The 16940-nt window shown below is 45.1% G+C and overlaps 1 protein-coding gene and 1 pseudogene across 3 annotated transcripts in view; both read right to left on the bottom strand.

Annotated features, from left to right (window-relative positions):
* Nucleotides 1-12903, bottom strand: part of LOC105467160 (ALF transcription elongation factor 4) — an 88558-nt gene extending 75655 nt beyond the window's left edge. For 2 of the 3 annotated variants that reach the window (XM_011716605.3, XM_011716607.3), the window contains exon 1: nt 12533-12899. The gene's annotated coding sequence lies outside the window, so the exon portion shown is untranslated. Of the gene's footprint in view, nt 1-12532 lie in introns of all 3 variants that reach the window. The other variant, XM_011716604.3, reaches the window with a different exon arrangement.
* Nucleotides 5297-12474, bottom strand: LOC139363769 (uncharacterized; annotated as a pseudogene).
* Nucleotides 12904-16940: the final 4037 nt, after the last annotated feature.

Raw genomic sequence — 16940 nt, 5'->3', positions numbered from 1 at the left:
TGGGAGGCTGAGATGGGCAGATCACTTGAGGCCAGGAGTTCGAGATCAGCCTGGCCAACATGGCAAAATCCTGTCTCTACTAAAATTATAAAAATTAGCTGGGCATGGTGGTGCACACCTGTAGACCCAGCTACTCAGGAGGTTGAAACAGGAGAATCGCTTGAACCAGGAGGCAGAGGTTGCAGTGAGCAGAGATCGTGACACTGCACTCCAGAGCCTGGGCAACAAGGCGAGACTCTGTCTCCAAAAAAAAAAAAAAAAAAGTCTTCACTGGCCCCCAACTCTCTCCAGCCAAGCTTCTCAAAAGGACTTTTGGTGATTCTCCACTTCCTCAGCAACCATTCATTTTATAAAATGCTACCCCAAAAGGTAAGGACCAATACAGTGAACAGTTGTGCTACCCATCAAACAACCACCTTAGGAAATAAAGCATTACCAACATAGTAGAAGGCTACTGTGTACTTCTCCTGGATCACATCTCCAAGTACTCTCTCCCCCTATAAGCAGTAGACACTATTCTGATTTTGGTGTCAATCATTCTCAGGAATTTCTTTTCTTTTTTTTTTTGAGACAGAGTCTCACTTGGTTCTCCAGGCTGGAATGCAGTGGCACAATCTCAACTCACTGCAACTTCCGCATCCCAGGTTCAAGCAATTCTCCTTGCCTCAGCCTCCTGAGTAGCTGGGACTACAGGCATCTGCCATGACACCAGGCTAATTTTTGTATTTTCAGTAGAGATGGGGTCTCAAACTCCTGACCTCAGGTGATCAGCCCACCTTGGCCTCCCAAAGTGCTGGGATTATAGGCATGAGTCATCACACCAAGTCAGGAATTTCTTTATACTTTTACTACTTATGTACGTATCTCTGAATAAGAAACTGAATTGTTTGGCATATTTTTTCAACGTTACTAAAAAGGTATACTCTTAACAACTCAATTTTTTTTTTTCAGATAGAGTCTCGTTCTGTCACCCAGGCTGGAGTGCAGTGGCTGGATCTCAGCTCACTGCAAGCTCCCCCTCCCAGGTTCACACCATTCTCCTGCCTCAGCCTCCCGAGTAGCTGGGACTACAGGCGCCCGCCACCTCGCCCGGCTAGTTTTTGTATTTTTTAGTAGAGACGGGGTTTCACCGGGTTAGCCAGGATGGTCTCGATCTCCTGACCTCGTGATCCACCTGTCTCGGCCTCCCAAAGTGCTGGGATTACAGGCTTGAGCCACCGCGCCCGGCCAACAACTCAATTTTTTTAATGCTCAGCATTACAAGGTTAATCTATTGTAATGTATGGAAATGTATTCCATTGTAATAATGGAAAATAAATAATCCATTATTTTCACTGTATATCCACACAGTTTACTTATCTACTCTCCAGATGACACATATTTAGGTAGTTTCCCCTTTTTCTGCCATTAAAAACAATACTAAATGATCATTTTTATGCACATCTTTTCGCACCAATGAGTGAGAGTTCTTCTAGAATAGACAGCTAGAAGTGGAACTACTGGGCTGCAGAGGATGAGCATTTTCAACTTTAGTAAATACAGCCAAATTATTAATACTTTCCAAAATGCTATATCCAATCACTATTCAACATTCTACTGTTTCCAATTTCCCAACATTCTGTTTACAATTTCCCACATCGTATTTCTTTGCCAAGATCATTAGCAACTTCCATATTGCTAAATCCAACAGATTTTTTTTTTTTTTTTTTTTTGAGACGGAGTCTCACGCTGTTGCCCAGGCTGGAGTGCAGTGGCGCGATCTCGGCTCACTGCAAGCTCCGCCTCCCGGGTTCCCGCCATTCTCCTGCCTCAGCCTCCTGAGTAGCTGGGACTACAGGCGCCCGCCACCGCGCCCGGCTAATTTTTTGTATTTTTAGTAGAGACGGGGTTTCACTGTGGTCTCGATCTCCTGACCTTGTGATCCGCCCGCCTCGGCCTCCCAAAGTGCTGGGATTACAGGCTTGAGCCACCGCGCCCGGCCAATCCAACAGATATTTTACCATTTTACTTGACTTACCATTCAATACATTCAGCCACTTATTTCTCCTTGATACACTCTTTGGCACTGTAACACTTAGCCTTCCCAGCGTCCCCAGCTCCTCTGGCTCTTCCCATCCTACCTACCAGACATCTTCAAAATTGGTGCTCCTCTGGTGCTCAGCCATGGGTCTTATTCTCATTCATTTTATATCCTCTCCTTACATTCCCAAAGCTTAAAATATCTCTATGTGGCCAGGCGTGGTGGCTTACACCTGTAATCCCAGCACTTTGGGAGGCCAAGGCGGGCGAATTACTTGAGGTCAGGAGTCCAACACCAGCCTGGCCAACATGGTGAAACTCTGTCTCTGCTAAAAATACAAAAAAAATTAACTGGGCATAGTGGTGCATGCCTGTAATTCCACCTACTTGAGAGGCTGAAGCATAAGAATCACTTGAACCTGGGAGGCAGAGGCTGCAGTGAGCCAAGATCGTGCCACTGCACTCCAGCTTAAGTGACGGAGTGAGACTCCATCTCAAAAAAAAACAAAAAACAAAAAACAAAAAACTCTATGCCTACAACCAGAATGCCCACATATGCTCCCCATGATACTTTCTCTTCTGAAATACAAAACCGCACATCCAGGAACCTGTTTGACAATGCTCTTTGGCTATCTAAGAAATCTAAATCAGGGCTAGGCACTATGTCTCATGCCTGTAATCTCAGCACTTTGGGAAGGCAAGGTAAGAGGACTGCTTGAGCTCAGGAGTTCAAGACCAGCCTAGGCAACATAGGGAGAATCTATTAAAAAAAAACAAAAAAACAAAAAAAGTGTACCTTTTTTTAATCCCAAAGGCTTCAAAACTAAGATATCTCTTTTTTTGTTTTTATTGTAATTTTTTATTTTTCAGAGACAGGGTCTCAGTCTGTCACCTAGGCTGGAGTGCAATGGTGCAATCATAGTTCACTGTAACCTCAAACTCCTTAGGTAAGTGATCCTCCCACCTCAGCCTCCTGAGTAGCTGGGACTAAAGGGTGCATGACACCACACCTGGCTAATTTTGTTTTTCTTTTTAATTTTTTGTAGAGGCAAGATCTCATTATATTGCCCAGGCCGGTCCCAAACTCCTGGCCTCAAGTAATCCTACCACCTCAGTCTCCCAAAGTGCTGGGAGTACAGTAACTTTGTAATGAGTCACCATGCCCAGTCCCAAAAATCTCAATCTTAATACATCTAAAATTAATTTTCTGATCTGCTTTCCCTTACCGCCAACCACTCCTCCTCCAGTGATCCTCATCCCAATAGTAGTGCATCCAGCGAGCCAACTGCTTTTGCTGAATTCTTCCTTCAATCTCTTTCCAAATCCAATCCATCACCATAACCTCCAAAATATATTTTGAATCTCCCTCCTCACTTATTTTTCCACTGCCATGGTTCAAAACACACAACATTTTATCTCTGGCTTGAATAAACGCTATAGGCTTTCTAATTGGACTTCTACTTCCCTCAGTCTCTCTTTATATGCCATACAGCAGCCAAAGTAATCTTTCTAAGATGCAAATCAGGTCAGATTGCCTAATTCCTGCTTAAAATTTTTAAATAAGCTTTCCGTTTACCTTAAGATAAACTTTAGGTAAATTTTAAAGTCCTCAACATGGCTTACAATATTCTACTTGATCTGACTCGTCTCCTCATCAGATTAATCTCATACTTTCTACCAGTCCCTTCCAGTTCCAAGGGCCTTTTCCTGGGCTTCTTGAACACGTGGTACGCATTCCAGATTCGGGAAAGTCATGCAGATGAGCAATCCCCAATCTTTTTGGCACCAGGGACCAGTTTCACAAAAGACAATTTTTCCATGGATGGACAGGGGTTGCGGGGAGATGATTTTGAAAGAAAACCATTCCACCTCACATCATGGGGCATTAGATTCTCAGAAGCAGTATGCAACCTAGATCTCTTGCATGTGCAGTTCACAACAGGGTTTGAGCTCCTACTGACACGGCATAGTTCCCTCGACCCCACCACATGACTTGCGACAGAGGTGGCTCACTTGCTTATCCGCCATGCTCAAACCCCTTGCGGGAGGGGGAGCACACAGGGTGAATCGGTGCAGGAGCCTTTGGGTGCTAGCAGGAATGAACCCCATATCGGCCCATGGCAGCATCTAGGGGTGGTTGCCCACGACCTCTGGAGCCCCAGACAGTGTGTGTTACAAACAATGCTCTTTTTTCATTTGCTGTCCACGGATGGCTAAGTGTTAAGCTCAGTGGAAGGTCAGGGTGATAGCCTTTCACATCCTGCTTTCTTGGTACCCAGGTTCTTCTCTGGTATTCAGGAAGAATCAGGTCACATGAACTTAAAGGATGGTGAATGCAGAAATTTTATTGAGTGGTGGAAGTGGCTCTCAGCAGGATGGGGAGCTGGAAAAGGGATGGAGTGGGAAGATAATCTTCCCCTGGAGCTCAGCTGTCCCTAGCTGAAATCCTCTCCAACCCATAGTCTCTGGTATCCAGCTGCTTCTTCTCTTCTCTACTTCTTCTCTTCTCTCCTTCTCTGCCGTACCACTCTGTTCCTCTGCTAGTGGAGCTTGGGGTTTTTATGGGTACTGGGTGGCGGGGGAGCGTGGCGGGCCAGGGTAGTTATGGAAAAGGCAACATTCAGGCAGGAAAACAGGGATGTGAAGTTCTTATTTAGGGCTATGGGTCCAGGCTTGAGGGGCCCTCACCAGGTGTCCCACCCTCTTCTAGCCAATATTTCCCTGCCTCCTGTCCGTATCACTATGAGAATCTGATCTGATAGGAAGCAGAGCTCAGGCGGTAATGCTCACTTGCATAGTATACTACATAATAGTGTACCTATAACTATACAGGTCGGGTGCGGCGGCTCACGCCTGTAATCCCAACACTTTGGGAGGCTGAGGTGGGCAAATCACGAGGTCAAGAGTTCAAGACCAGCCTGATCAACATGGTGAAACCCCATCTCTACTAAAAATACAAAAATTAGACAGGAGTGGTGGCATGCGCCTATAATCCCAGCTACTCAGGAGGCTGAGGCAGGAAAATCGCTTGAACCCTGAAGGCAGAGGCTGCAGTGAGCCAAGATCGTGCCACTGCACTCCAGCCTGGGCAACAGAGCGAGACTCCGTCTCAAAAGAAAACAAACGAACAAACAAACAAAATATATATATTAAAAAATATACAACATGTATTACATAGATTATATAGTATATAATATACAGCAGAGTATATTATATATACTACATATAACATATGCTATATGTACTATATATAATATAAACTATATTTACTATATTTTATAGTATATATAATGCACAAGCTGTGTAATATATAAATATATAATACATGTAATATATGTAATGTATGTGTGTATTATACACATACGTATTAGACAAATATACATATTCTACAAACAAAAAACCCTAACAGCCACCACAGTAAATAGGGACCTTGTAACTAACTGCTCAATGCTAAGAAAATCCTCAAACCCAAGTATCCACTAAGGCCCATTTGATCTGCTAAGGCAGGATTCAACGAATGTTTTTAGGGAAGTAAATATTTCAGGTTTGGCAGGCCATATAGTCACAATTACTAAATTCTGCCATCGCAGCAGCAAAAGCAGCCACAGACAATACATAAACAAATGGGTGTGTTGTCTGTGTTCCAATAAAACCTTATTTATGGACATTGAAATCTGAGTTTCCTGGCCGGCCCGGTGGCTCATGCCTGTAATCCCAGCACCTTGGAAGGCCAAGGCAGGCAGATTACCAGAGGTCAGAAGTTCAAGACCAGCCTGGCCAACATGGCAAAACCCCATCTCTACCAAAACTATAAAAATTAGCTAGGCGTGGTGGCGCAGGCCTGTAGTCCCAGCTACTCAGGAGGCTGAGGCAGGGAGAATCACTTGAACCTGGGAGGCGGAGGTTGCAGTGAGCCGAGACCACACCACTGCACAGCCTGGACAACAGAGCAAGACTCCATCTCAGGGGAAAATAAAAGAGAGAGAGAGAGAGAAATCTGAGTTTCCTAAAATATTCACTTGCTAAAAAAAAAATGACTTCAGACAAGGTGGCTCACACCTGTGATCCCAGCACTTTGGAAGGCTGAGGCAGGGACATCCTAAGGTCAGGAGTTCGAGATCAACCTGACCAATGTGGTGAAACCCCATCTCTACTAAAAATACAAAAATTAGCCGGGCGTGGTGGCAGGCGCCTGTAATTCCAGCTACTCAGGAGGCTGAGGCAGGAGAATCAGTTGAACCTGGGAGGTGGAGGTTGCGGTGAGCCAAGATCACACCACTGCACTCTAGCTTGGGTGACAGTGTGAGACTTCGTCTCAAAAAAAAAGTAAAGATGGCCAGGTGCAGTAACTCATGCCTGGAATCTCAGCACACTGAGAGGCTGAGGTGGGAGGACTACTTCAGGCCAGGAATTTGTGACCAGTCTAGGCAACACAGCAAGACCCCATCTTAGCAAAAACCAAAAAATTTAGCCAGGCATGGTGTCTCGTGCCTGTAGTCCTAGCTACTTAGAAGGCTGAGGCAGGAGGATTGCACTCAGCAGATCAAGGTTGCAGTGAGCCATGACCGCCCCATGCACTCTGCACTCCAGCCTGGGCAATGGAGTGTAACCCTGTCCAAAAAAATAATTATTATTAATTTAAAATCTTATTTAATTCAATGGTAAATCAGGCCAGACTTCTAGATGTTAACTATTAAAAGCTACAGAAAGGCTGGGTGCAGTGGCTCACACGTATAATCCCAGCACTTTGGGAGGCCAAGGCGGGCAGATCACCTGAGGTTAGGAGTTCGAGATCAGCCTGGTCAACATGGCAAAACCCCCGTCTCCACTAAAGATACAAAAATTGGCTGGGTGTGGTGGCAGGCACCTGTAGTCCCAGCTACTCAGGAGGCTGGGGCAGGAGGACTGCTTGAAACCCAGGAAGTAGAGGTTGCAGTGAGTTGAGATCACGCCACTGCACTCTAGCCTAGGTGACAGTGCGAGACTCCATCTCAAAAAATAGAAATAAAAAAATAAAATAAAATGTACAGAAAATACAAGGGACAAAAGAACATATTACATGAAACCACTGGGATCTCATCAACACAATCTAGATTCTGAGAAGTATCATAGGGCAAAGACCTGGCTTCTCCAACAAACCAACTATATGGGAATAACCACAATAAAAAGACAGAGGAAAACTTACAGATTAAAAAAAAGAGGGCTCATATGCACCTAAACCCAATGTAATATATACAGACCTTATTTGGATCCTAATTCACACAAATTGTAAAAACAATACAAAAACTATAATCAGGGAAATGTGAACACTTCACTGGATATAGATGATATTAAGGAACTAGTGTTACTTTTTTAGTGTATAATATTGTGATTATTGTTTTAATCTTTATATTTTAGAAACACATAGTGAAATATTACAACAGTTACAGTCCTTCTTTTACTAGTGTCTTCCCTAATACATTTTTCCTGACGTTACTCAGCAGGCTATAGTTCCACAGTAGCTGCATAACAAATAATTAAAAGAGGTACACCAGCCTGGACAACAGGGTGAAACCCCGTTTCTATAAAAAATACAAAAAAACTTAGCAGGGCACGGTGGTGCACACCTGTAGTCCCAGCTACCCGGGAGGTTGAGGCATGAAAATTGCTGGAGCCTGGGAAGCAGAGGTTGCAGTGAGCCAAGATCACACCACTGCACTCCAGCCTGGATGACAGAGTGAGACCCTGTCTCGAAAAAAAAAAAGAAAAAAAAGGAGCTACAAAGTGATGCAAAGACTGAAAGGAAGTAGATCACAATTGGAATGGGGTGAAGAATTAAGCAAAACTTCAAGAAGGCAATGAAATGTGAATTAGGCCTTTAAAAATGGTGACATTTTAACAGGTAAGAAACAAGATAGAAGAAATAATATTCCAACTGGGAGAAATGGAAGCAACTGCAAAAAGGTGAGAAGGTGTGTCTCTGCAGAGTATTGGCTGGTACTCACCTCTCCATAAAACTGTACCTTCCCCAACGATGACATGAAAAGGAAAAGTCATAACCCACTAGGCAACTCCAAACTGACAAAATCCTGGGAGAGCTACTAGGCCCAAAGTAACCCCAGGAAGCCCTGTCCCCAAACAGATCTCTGGATAATCAAACCATACTGGCTTTCCAGTGCAATCTATTCATGTCAGTCCCTGATTTCTTCTACCCAACAACCTTGGGAAAAGAATACATGAAGTTCTCTTACCTGTCCTAGGAAATGATTATTGAAGTAATTAGTTTAAAACAGTATCCACTAATAAGCTATGTTTCCTTGCCTAAAAGCCACCAACATCGTTCATTAAGCACTCCAAGAGAGAGAAAGTTACATAAAATGCCTTCTGTCAGAATATTCCTCAGGTTACAGATTTTTTTTTTTTTTTTTTTTTTTTTTGAGATGGAGTGTTGCTCTGTTGCCAGGCTGGAGTGCAGTGGCGCGATCTCAGCTCACTGCAACCTGCGCCTCCCAGATTCAAGTGATTCTCCTGCCTCAGCCTCCCAAGGAGCTGGGACTACAGGTACACGCCACCACGCCCAGCTAATTTTTGTGTTTTTAGTAGAGACGGGGTTTCACCATATTGTCCAGGATCGTCTTGATATCTTGACCTCGTGATCCTCCCGCCTTGGCCTCCCAAAGTGCTGGAATTACAGGCATGAGCCACTGAGTCCGGCCAGGTTACAGATTTTTTAACAAAGAATAGCTGATAAAGCAGGTAGTTAGGTAAGATTTTTTTTCTTCAAAAACAGAATAGGTAGTTCTAGTATTAAAATGTTTCGGAATACTCTGGAATTGAATTTGGTGGTTCTAATATTTTCTGTGCCCCAGTACTGTTAAAATTTCCAAGATATGATACCAGTGAAAATGAATATCAAGACAAATAGGAATGCAGATGATGTGCCAAAACTCAGTAACTGGAGCATATATTACTGCTCTCTTCCATGTATTAGAGTAACACTTCAAATAACCAAGAAGGGTATGTATAGGGAGTTAACAACAAGTAGGAGTGCTTTTCTTTTTTTTTGAGACAGAATCTCACTCTGTCGCCCAGGCTGGAGTGCAGTGGCGCCATCTCCGCTCACTGCAAGCTCCGCCTCCCATGTTCACGCCATTTTCCTGCCTCAGCCTCCCTTGTAGCTGGGACTACAGGCCCCTGTCACCACGCCCGTCTAATTTTTTGTATTTTTTTTTGAGTAGAGATGGGGTTTCACCGTGTTAGCCAGCATGGTCTCGATCTCCTGACCTCATGATCTGCCCGCATCGGCCTCCCAAAGTGCTGGGATTACAGGCGTGAGCCACCACGCCTGGCCAGTAGGAGTGCTTTTCTTAAACCAAAGGAAAAAGCGGCAAGCTAACAGGCCAGGTTAGCTTTATGCAGTCTTTAGTCACCAGCTTTCACAATAACTGAGACTAGCTAACACCCTCCCAGAAATCAAATAGAATTGTTCCAACTTATCAGAGGAAATGAATAAGGGAATGGGTAAAACATAATAAGAATGCAGGAGAGCTGGGAACCTTTATATCACATAGAAAAGTCTTTATAGTGAGATATCTGTAGAATAAAGCTAAAGTAAAAAAAAAAAAATCTAAGTCATCAATTTTTTATAGTACATGCTGTACTTCTGGGTCATTGTCCAGGTGTGCTCTCAATACTTCAGAATACCTCTTTGATTGTATTAAAATACCACAAAGAAAAGTCAAGTCCTCATAGATTTTGAACTCCATTCTAAACCAGTAGATGGCCACAAAGGAAGAAATACCTGTTTTATTTGTTCCTCTTAGGTACACATAAAACCATGGCATTTACCTTACCTTCTCAAAAAAGGCAAAATGCATAACTTCTAGAAAGCTTCATATTCTGTCTCATCTTCTGAAACTGATTGGTTTTTCCCTTTCAAATACTGATCCTTTGCTCATACAGCTTTCTTTACCTTTTTGTGAAATCTTAGATAACTTGATAGAACAATTTCAAGTTCAAAGTATTATCACATTCAAATTCAATCTAGTAATTGTGCAAAATACTGAGGAAGATAAAAAGAGGAATAAATATAGTACTTCCTCAAAGACCCTGTAACAGATCTATAAGAAAATTATTATGCATCCCTCAATATCTGCAAGAGACAGAAAAAAAAGAAAATTACAATGCAAAATATATAGTGGGCTTCTGTTTGTTTTGAGACATCGCCCAGATTGGCCGGGCACAGTGGCTCACGCCTGTAATCCCAGCACTTTGGGAGGCCGAGGCGGGCAGATCACTAGGTCAGGAGTTCGAGACCAGTCTGACCAACATGCTGAAACCCCGTCTCTTCTAAAAATACAAAAAAAATCAGCCGGGAATGGTGGCATGCAACTGTAGTCCCAACTACTCAGGAGGCTAAGGCAGGAGAATCGCTTGAACCCAGGAGGCAGAGGTTGCAGTGAGCAGAGATCAAGCCACTGCACTCCAGCGGTGTGATCTTGGCTTACTGCAACCTCTGCCTCCCGGTTCAAGCGATTCTTAAGCGATTCTCGTAGCTCAGCCTCTGAAGTAGCTGGGACCACAGGCGTGTACCACCATGCCTGGCTAATTTGATTCTCATGCATCAGCCTCTCAAGTAGCTGGAACTACAGGTGTGCACCACCACACTTGGCTAACTTTTGTATTTTTAGTAGAGATGGGGTTTCACTATGTTGGTCAGGCTGGTCTCGAACTCCTGACCTCAGGTGATCCGCCACCTTGGCCTCTCAAAGTGCTAAAGTGCTAGGATTACAGGCGTGAACCACCAGGCCCGGTTGCAGAATATATTGTTACGAAAAGGATACAACAACTCAAGAGTATACAGAAGAGAATGTATCAACCTGAATGTGAGAATCTGACAAGTAGAAAGTGATTCAGAACAAAAATATTCTACCTTTAAGAATTCTTAATTACACAGCTTCACCTTACACTCCCAAACTGTAGATCATGTTCCAATTAACACAGCTAGGCTCTTTTTTCAGACACCCTATCTTGTCCCCACTTGAAGCAAAATTTTATTTAAAGTAAAATTTGCCTACTGTTTCTACAGAGCTAACAAAAATCAAAGTACCAGCCTGCAAACCACCACAAATTGAAAGAAACTGCTACCAGGATTTTAGTAAGTTAACTCTGAAAAATAACTTAAAATAACTTATTGGGAATTGTTTTTATATTTAGGAGCTGAAAGATGCAGTGATAACAAGGAAAACGAACCTGAGAAATTTAAATAAGCCAGCTTTGTTGAAAACCAAGTGGCCACTTGCCAACACTTCTTTATGCACATATGACCAAAGATGATTCTAGGCAGACTCACAGACCACAAAGGCTCTTTATCAAATCCCGAATTAAGAAAGTTCTCATAAATATTTCAATTTTGATAAGTTAAAGGCCAGTTGAGTTTTAAAAAGCACTTTATGAAGCGCAGAATCAATATAGAAACGAAGCTTTGCGCTTTTCACATCTGAGCCCTAAAACTAGCACACATTTTATGTTACATTTACAGTCGATTCACAGACAATAGCTTAGATTCCATCAAGAAAAACATTGGTCAATGGAAAAGTGACTGGCCTTAGTTTAAAATTTCCATATGGCCAGCAGGGAAGAAACCGCATAATTCTGAATTACAACTGACAAAACTACGAGAACCCTAAATCGAACTCTTCGCCTTGAACTCCATATACAAACATTTCAGATGTGTACTTCCACTTCCTGAAAATAATATTGTTTGTAAACGAAAAGGCAATAAGGTTACTCCCAAAACTCCTGTACTCCATGATCCATCCTCAAAGAGTGGAAGAAACAGCAAAGTAGAAGGAACAAAGCACTGACGTCAATTACGAGATTAACCCCAAGCACAGGCAGCTGGAGGAAAGGCCTAAACATCAATATCCACGCACAAGCTACTGGGATAACTAGGTAACAGACCGATTCGGAAGTTGTGGGGGGCAGTATTCGAGAATTATAACCCCCACGTTCCCATTTTTAGTCAATCCCCTTCACAAGTCGAAGGCGGAAATTTTTCCTTTTTTTTTTTTTTTTTTTTTTTTTTTTTTGCGGGGGTGGGGGTGTGGGAGAGGTGCGCAGGATCGCGAGAAGGAAAGCGAGAACTAGTTGGGTAATGTTAGCCAGAATCTGGGCCTATTTTCTCTTTAAGTAGAAATAATTTGAAATTGAGGAGGATATGAAAAAGTAACAAATCAGCCGATGGAATGCCTGAGGGAAGAAAGAGGAAAGGAGAAACACTAAACAGATGGATTTCTGGGAATTTTTGTTAGGATTGGGTTAGCTTTTTTTATTTTCTTATTTTTGCGGGAAGGTGGTGGGGTGGGACGCGAAGATGAGGGGAGGGGTGAAACCCGATCGAGCAGCCCCAGCCCGGAGGGTCTCCCCGAGGCTCCCCGCGGAACTTGCGGGGCCCCCCACCCACCCCACCTGGCCCCGGCCACAACCCCCGCAGCCCGGCCCGGCCCTCGGTCAGTCTGTCGGCCCTTCTTACCTCCAGTCCCGGCTCCGCTAGGCCCGAACCATCTCCTGGTTGCGGCAGTGGCGGCGCCGGGCCTGCACCTTCACCGGACGCGCATTCGAGCCCGCCCAGGGGGCGGTGACAGGCTGCCAAGGGCGAGGGGCTCCGGGAGGCGGCGGGGGTTCCGGAGGCCTCGACAAGCGAAGGCGGCTGCGGCGGCAGCGACGCGCCTCACACGGAACAGGCGTAGGCCCCGCACCGCTCCATGACGGTAGGGCCCGGGCTGGGACGGCTGACTGAGGCGGCGGGGGCGGGTTGACGAGGACCTGGCACCAGGATCCCCGCCCCGTCCGCTGGCGGCGGCGACGGCAGCTGGACTCCCGCAGCCAGGGCTGTGACTGACGCAGCGGCCGTGCCACCATGTGACCAGGGCCGGGCGGGTACGGGGCGTCACGTGATGCCTCTGCGCCCCTCCCCGCTGGGGGAGTAGGGGGCGGGGGTCTGTTGGCCGGCTGGGCCGGGAGGCGACGCCCGGGGTGGTGACGTGCCCGGCTGTTGGGTCCGATGACCCGGGCCAGGCAAAGGACCCGCCCGAGCGGTTTAGGCCTGAGCCTCTGGGCACTGCGGCCGCTTCGGGCAGGGCTGTCAGGGCAGGACAGGGCCTGCACATCCGGGAGCGCACGCCCTCCTGCGCGTAGCCCGCTAGTGAGGTTCCGAAGGGCGGGGCCGGGCCGAACCGGATATGCTGGTTCTGGGGCTCAAGTGAGGGACCCACGCCCCTGGTGGGGATCCGACCCAACCTGGAGCCCCCTAGACGTGGTTCCAGGTGTCGAAGCCTCGAGTCCTCAATAGGTGCAGCAAAAAGGCAAAGGACGCAGGAGGCTGTTCGGTATTTCCAGTAAACTTATCCTAAGAAGCCAAACTGTCCCTCCTTCTTCGTCATCTAAACATCTTTTGCCACTGATGTTTTTCTTTTTATTTATTTATTAAGACAGATCTCGCTGTTGTCGCCCAGACCGGAGTGCAATGGCGCTATCTCGGCTCACTGCAACCTCCACCTCCCGAGTTCAAACGATTCTCGTGCCTCAGCCTCCGGAGTAGCTGGGATTAAAGGCGGGCGACACCACCTCCCGCTAATTTTTGTATTTTTTTAGAGACACGGTTTCATCATGTTGGCCAGGCTGGTCTCGAACTCCTGACCTCAACCAATCCACCCGCCTCGGCTTCCCAAAGTGTTGGGATTACAGGCGTGAGCCACCGCACCCGGACCACTAATGTTTTTCTTCGCATATCATTCTGAACACTTCTTTCACCTCTAAACATCGTTCCAGTCAGGGCAAGCCATAATTTAACTCAGAGAGTAAAATGATACAGACTTGACAGGGTTTTCAAAAGGTCTCATAGAATCTAATAGGGTAACTGTCCAGGGATGAACCTTTTGTTCATCATTTCAAAAAGAAGATATTGGCCGGGCGTGGTGGGTCACGCATCTAAACCCAGCACTTTGGGAGGCCGAGGCAGGTGGATCACGAGGTCAAGAGATGGAGACGATCCTAGCCAACATGGTGAAACCGTCTCTACTAAAAATACCAAAAATTAGCTGGGCATTGTGGCATGTGCCTGTAGTCCCAGCTACTTGGGAGGCTGAGGCAGGAGAATCACTTGAACCTGGGAAGCGGAGGTTGCAGTGAGCTGAGATCGTGCCACTGCACTCCAGCCTGGCGACAGAGCCAGTCTCCGTCTCAAAAAAAAAAAAAAAAAAGAAAAGAGGCCGGGCGCGGTGGCTCAAGCCTGTAATCCCAGCACTTTGGGAGGCCAAGAAGGGCGGATCACGAGGTCAGGAGATCAAGACCATCCTGGCTAACACGGTGAAACCCCGTCTCTACTAAAAAATACAAAAAACTAGCCGGGCGAGGTGGCGGGCGCCTGTAGTCCCAGCTACTCGGGAGGCTGAGGCAGGAAAATGGCGTGAAACCGGGCGGCGGAGCTTGCAGTGAGCTGAGATCCGGCCACTGCACTCCAGCCTGAGCGACAGAACGAGACTCCGTCTCAAAAAGAAAAAAAAGAAAAAAAAAGAAAAAGCAAAGTATTAATATAATCTCATGTCTCTTACCTGTTTACTTTCACTGAAGAAGCCTTATTAAGTTTTTTGTTGTTTTCTTTTTGCTGTTTTACTTTCTGATTCTGAAGCGATCAATTCAGATATTGTTTTTAATAAGATTCAAAAGTTTTGAGGAACTTTGTAATCAAGTAGTATAAGAAATATGAAAAATGCTTTTGTGAGCCTCAAAGGTAGCAACAGAAGTATACTTCTTTTGTTTTTGTTTTTTTGGGGTGGGTTTTTTATTGTTGTTTGTTTTGTTTTGTTTTGTTTTTGGTAGAGACAGGGTCTCACTATGTTGCCCAGTCTGGGCTGAAACTCCTGGGCTGAAGCTATCGCCTGCCTCAGCCTCCCAAAGTGCTGGGATCATAGGCGTGAGCTACCAAACAGCACCCAGCCCTTTGTCATTTCTAAAATTCCTGACTACCGACCGGCTGCGGTGGCTTATGCCTGTAATCCCAGCACTTTTGGAGGCCAAGGCGGGTGGATCACAAGGTCAGGAGTTCAAGACCGGCCTGAACAACATGGTGAAACCCCGTCTCTACTAAAAATACAAAAAATTGCCGGATGTGGTGGTCGTGCCTGTAATCCCACCTACTCAGGAGGCTGAGGCAGGAGAATTGCTTGAACCCAGGAGGCGGAGTTTGCAGTGAGCCGAGATCTAGAGATTGCACCACTGCACTCCAGCCTGGGTGACAGAGCAGGACTCTGTCTCAAAAAAAAAAAAAAAAAAAAAAAAAAAAGAATTCCTGACTACCTACTATTTCTTTTAAGCTTCACTATTTATATACATTTTCTCTATAGAGCTATATAAATTAGAAAATGTCTTCATACAAAATTTGAAACATGACAGTAAAAAATAATTGATTCTCCCATCTCTGTTAGCTGTTCCAGTCCTGGAAGGCAATCACTTTGCACTGTATAATGTACCCTTCCCTACATATTTGTAAGTAATACATTAAAATATAGGGATACTTCTTTTTACACAAAAGGTAACACACTATATACGCTGTTCAGTCCTTTTTTTCTCACTTCAAATATCTTGGATAGGCTGGGCACAGTGGCTCAGGCCTATAATCCCAACACTTTGGGAGGCCGAGGGGGACTGATCGCTTGAGACCAGGAATTTGAGAGCAACCCCGGCAACATGGCAAAACCCCATCCCTACGAAAAATAAAAAAATTAGCTGGATGTGGTGGTGTGTGCCTATAGTCCCAGCTACTCTGGAGGCTGAGGTGGGAGGATCACCTGAGCCCAGGAGGTCGATGCTGCAGTGAGCCGAGAGCGTGCCATTCAGCCTGGGTGACAGAGTGAGACCCTGTCTCAAAAAAAAAAAAAAAAAGAAAAGAAAAATGTCTTGGACATTCTGCTGTATCAGTATATAATGAACTACCTTTTTCTTCCTGGAGGCAGATTAATATTCCACTTATGCAAATATCCTAATTTATTTAACCAATCTCCTACAGGTGGATATTCAGCTTGTTGCCAAGCCATTACTATTACATGCTAATAAGCTGCAATGAATAACCTCATATAAGACAAGGCAACATAGTGAGACCCCATCTCTACAAAAAATAAAAAATTAGCCATTTGTGGTGGCACAGGCTTGTGGTCCTAACTACTAGAGAGGCTGAGGTGGGAGAATCGTTTGTATCCAGGAGGTGAAGGCTGCAATAAGCCCTAATCCCACCACCACTGCACTCTAGTCTCAGTGACAGAGCAAGACCCTGTCTCAAAAAGTTAAAATAATTAAAAATGAAAAACAGCCTCATATAATGAGCAAATTATACCTATATGAGAAATCCTTACCCTGGAATCTTTAGATCAAAAGGATTTTTAATTTTGATAGATATTACCAAATTATCCTACACAGAAATTGTGCCTATTTCATTTACTTTCAAATTCTGCTTAAGAAGACTTACAAGGCTGTATAGGTTGGGGGGTTGAGGGGATGGAGAGTGAAAAGAAAAGAGTATTTGTCACTTTACACCATAATAACTTTTTTTTTTTTGAGATGGAGTCTCGCTCTATTACCCAGGCTGGAGTGCAGTGGCTCACTGCAAGCCCCGCCTCCCAGGTTCACACCATTCTCCTGCCTCAGCCTCCTGAGTAGCTGGGACTACAGGCGCCTGCCACCACACCCAACTAATTTTTTGTATTTTTAGTAGAGATGGTGTTTCACTCTGTTAGCCAGGATGACCTGAATCTCCTGACCTTGTGATCCGCCCGCCTCAGACTCCCAAAGTGCTGGGATTACAGGCGTGAGCCACCGCGCCTGGCCACACCATAATAATTTTGATTAAAGATGAGTATTAAGGTGCAAATTGAAAATATATAACA

The sequence above is a fragment of the Macaca nemestrina genome, chromosome 6 (genome assembly GCF_043159975.1).
Source record: "Macaca nemestrina isolate mMacNem1 chromosome 6, mMacNem.hap1, whole genome shotgun sequence".
Taxonomy (NCBI): Eukaryota; Metazoa; Chordata; class Mammalia; order Primates; family Cercopithecidae; genus Macaca; species Macaca nemestrina.
The sequence above is the reverse complement of the archived record's forward strand: the minus strand, read 5'-3'. Positions and strand labels throughout refer to the sequence as shown.